Source organism: Arachis ipaensis, chromosome B7 (assembly GCF_059453495.1).
Source record: "Arachis ipaensis isolate K30076 ecotype BB chromosome B7, ASM5945349v1, whole genome shotgun sequence".
Lineage (NCBI taxonomy): Eukaryota > Viridiplantae > Streptophyta > Magnoliopsida > Fabales > Fabaceae > Arachis > Arachis ipaensis.
In genome coordinates this window covers 63,350,637-63,354,741 of record NC_142442.1, presented here as the reverse complement: position 1 = coordinate 63,354,741, position 4,105 = coordinate 63,350,637, and the positions used below count along the sequence as shown (strand labels likewise).

The window sequence follows — 4,105 nt, the reverse complement described above, 5'->3', positions numbered from 1 at the left end:
TTATTCTGAGCCAATATGGCATTCAGAGTATCAACTTCAAGAACTCCCTTCTTTATAGGCGTCCCATTACTCACAGGATTCCTTTCAGAAGTGTACATGAACTGGTTATTAGCAACCATGTCAATGAGTTCTTGAGCTTCTGCAGGTGTTTTCTTTAAGTGAATGGATCCACCTGCAGAGGTATCCAATGACATCTTTGATAACTCAGATAAACCATCATAGAATATATCCAGGATGGTCCATTCTGAAAGCATGTCAGAAGGACACTTTTTGGTCAACTGTTTGTATCTTTCCCAAGCTTCATAGAGAGATTCACCTTCTTTCTGTCTGAAGGTTTGAACATCAGCTCTAAGCTTGCTCAGCTTTTGAGGAGGAAAGTACTTGGCTAAGAAAGCCGTGACCAGCTTATCCCAAGAGTTCAGGCTGTCTTTAGGTTGAGAATCCAACCATAATCTAGCTCTGTCTCTTACAGCAAAAGGGAAAAGCATGAGCCTGTAGACTTCAGGATCTACTCCATTAGTCTTAACAGTATCACATATCTGCAAGAATTCAGTTAAGAACTGAAAAGGATCTTCAGATGGAAGTCCATGAAACTTGCAGTTCTGCTGCATCAGAGAAACTAATTGAGGTTTCAGCTCAAAGTTGTTTGCTCCAATGGCAGGAATGGAGATGCTTCTTCCATGTAAATTGGAATTAGGTGCAGTAAAGTCACCAAGCATTCTCCTTGCATTGTTGTTGGGTTCGGCTGCCATCTCCTTTATTTGTTCGAAATTTTCAATCAAGTTGTCTCTGGATTGTTGTAATTTAGCTTCTCTTAATTTTCTCTTCAGAGTCCTTTCAGGTTCTGGATCAGCTTCAACAAGAATGCCTTTTTCTCTGTCCCTGCTCATAAGAAAGAGGAGAGAAAAAGAAAAGAAGAGGAATCCTCTATGTCACAGTAAAGAGGTTCCTTATTGTTAGTAGAAAAGAAGAAGAAGAAATTCGAACACAGATAGAGGAGGGGGTTCGAATTTGGTGATGATGTGAGGAAGAGATGTTAGTTAATGAATGAATAAATAGAATAGGATGAGAGAGAAGGAGGGATTTTTCGAAAATTATTTTTGAAAAGGAGTTAGTGATTTTTGAAAATAATTTTTGAAAAATATTTAGTATTTTTTTTGAAAATTTTTTTTTGAAATAAAAAAAATAAAAATAATTAGTTAATTAAAAAGAAATTTTTGAAAAAGGGGGAGGTATTTTCGAAAATTAGAATTAGTTAGGTGGTTTTGAAAAATTTAAGAAACAAACAAAAAGTTAGTTAGTTAGTTGAAACAAATTTTAAAAACCAATTTTGAAAAGATAAGTAGTTAGGAGGTTAGGAAAGATATTTTGAAAAGATATTTTTGAAAAAGATAAGATAAGAAGATATTTTTGAAAAGATATGATAGAAATTAGTTTTGAAAAAGATTTGATTTTTTAAAATCACAATTAATGACTTGATTCATAAGAAATCACAAGATATGATTCTAGAACTTAAAGTTTGAATCTTTCTTAACAAGCAAGTAACAAACTTCAAATTTTTGAATCAAAACATTAATTGATTATGTTATTTTCGAAAATTATGATATAAAATAAGAAAAAGATTTTTGAAAAATATTTTTGGAATTTTCGAAAATAACTAAAAATTTTGAAAAAGATTTGATTTTTGAAAAAGATAAGATTTTCAAATTGAAAATTTGATTTGACTCATAAGAAACAACTTGATTTTAAAAATTTTTGAAAAAGTCAACTCAATTTTCGAATTTGATGAGAGAAAAAGGGAAAGATATTTTTTTTATTTTTGAAATTTTTATGAAAAACATGAAAAATATGCAATGCATGAAATTTTTAGATCAAAACAGGTGATGCATGCAAGAATGCTATGAATTTCAAGATGAACACCAAGAACACTTTGAATGTCAAGATGAACATCATAGACATAATTTTGAAAAATTTTTAATTTAAAGAAAACATGCAAGACACCAAACTTAGAATTCTTTAATGCTTAGACACTAAGAATTCAAGAATGCATATGATAAACATGAAAAGACACAAAACAAAAATTCATCAAGATCAAACAAGAAGACTTACCAAGAACAACTTGAAGATCATGAAGAACACTATGAATGCATGATATTTTGGAAAAATGCAAGATGCATATGCAAGTGACACCAAACTTATAACATGACTCAAGACTCAAACAAGAAACAGAAAAATATTTTTGATTTTTATGATTTTCTAATTTTTTTTGGATTTTTATTTTATATTTTTCGAAAATAGTCTTGAAAAAGAAAAATAAGGATTCCAAAATTTTTAATATGAATTCCAGGAATCTTGCCGTGTTAGTCTAAAGCTTCAGTCCAGGAATTAGACACGGCTCACTAGCCAGCCAAGCTTTCAATGAAAGCTCCGGTCCAAAACACTAGACATGGCCAATGGCCAGCCAAGCTTTAGTCTTTAACACGAGAGTATATTGTTCTTTATAACAAATCGCAAGCCTCAGTCCAAATAAATTTAGACATGGCTTTACAGCCAGCCAGGCTTCAACATGCTTCATGAAACACTAGAATTCATTCTTATAAATTTTGAATAAAAAATTTTTTTTGAAAACATTTTATTTTTTTTTTTCGAAAACATATGAGAGAATTTTAGAAATATTTTTGAAAAATTTTTGAAAATAAAATAAAAAGAAAATTACCTAATCTGAGCAACAAGATGAACCGTCAGTTGTCCAAACTCAAACAATCCCCGGCAACGGCGCCAAAAACTTGGTGCACGAAATTGTGATGTCCAGGCTCGAACAATCCCTGGTAATGGCTCCAAAGCTTGGTGCTTTGATCTTAATTCATAATTGTCACAACTTCGATACAACTAACCAGCAAGTGCACTGGGTCGTCCAAGTAATACCTTACGTGAGTAAGGGTCGTATCCCACGGAGATTGTTGGTATGAAGCAAGCTATGGTCACGTTGTAAATCTCAGTCAGGCAGATATAAAGTGATGAAGATGTTTTCGAATAGTAAATAATAGAATAGGGATAGAGATACTTATGTAAATCATTGGTAGAAATTTCAGATAAGTGAATGGAGATGCTTTCGTTCCTCTGAACCTCTGCTTTCCTGCTATCTTCATCCAATCAGTCTTACTCCTTTCCATGGCTAGCTTTATGTGATACATCACCACTGTCAATGGCTACTTTCGGTCATCTCTCGGGAAAATGATCCAATGCCCTGTCACGGCACGGCTAATCGTCTGGAGGCATCACCCTTGTCAATGGCTTCATCTTATCCTCTCAGTGAATAATATGCTCACGCACCCTGTCACGGCACGGCTATTCATCTGTCAGTTCTCGATCATGCTGGAATAGGATTTACTATCCTTTTGCGTCTGTCACTAACGCCCTGCAATCGCGAGTTCGGAGCTCGTCACAGTCATTCAATCATTGAATCCTACTCGGAATACCACAGACAAGGTTTAGACTTTCCGGATTCTCTTGAATGCCGCCATCATTCTAGCTTACGCCACGAAGATTCCGGTTAGGAGATCTAAGAGATATTCATTCTAGCTTAATTCATGTAGAACGGAAGTGTTTGTCAGGCACGCGTTCATAGGGGAGAAGGATGATGAGCGTCACACATAATCATCACCTTCATCACGTTCTTGGGTGCGAATGGATATCTTAGAAGCGAAATAAGAAGAATTGAATAGAAAACAGTAGTACTTTGCATTAATCTTTGAGGAACAGCAGAGCTCCACACCTTAATCTATGGAGTGTAGAAACTCTACCGTTGAAAATACATAAGTGAAGGTCCAAGCATGGCCGAGATAGCCAGCCCCCTATGATCTAAGAACCAGGCATCCAAAGATGATCCTAAGATCCTAAGATGATCAAAAGATGGTCAAAAAGACGCCTAATACAATAGTAAAAGGTCCTATTTATAATAAACTAGTCACTAGGGTTTACATGAGTAAGTAATTGATGCATAAATCCACTTCCGGGGCCCACTTGGTGTGTGTTTGGGCTGAGCTTAAGTGTAGCACGTGCAGAGGCCATTTGTGGAGTTGAACGCCAGTTTCTGTGCCAGTTT

General features: G+C 34.9%; 1 non-coding gene across 1 annotated transcript; it reads left to right on the top strand.

The window, feature by feature from the left end:
* Window positions 1-248: 248 nt before the first annotated feature.
* LOC148552814 (small nucleolar RNA R71) lies at window positions 249-356 on the top strand. The gene has a single exon (XR_015893807.1). It is a non-coding gene; the product is annotated as a small nucleolar RNA R71 (small nucleolar RNA).
* Window positions 357-4,105: the final 3,749 nt, after the last annotated feature.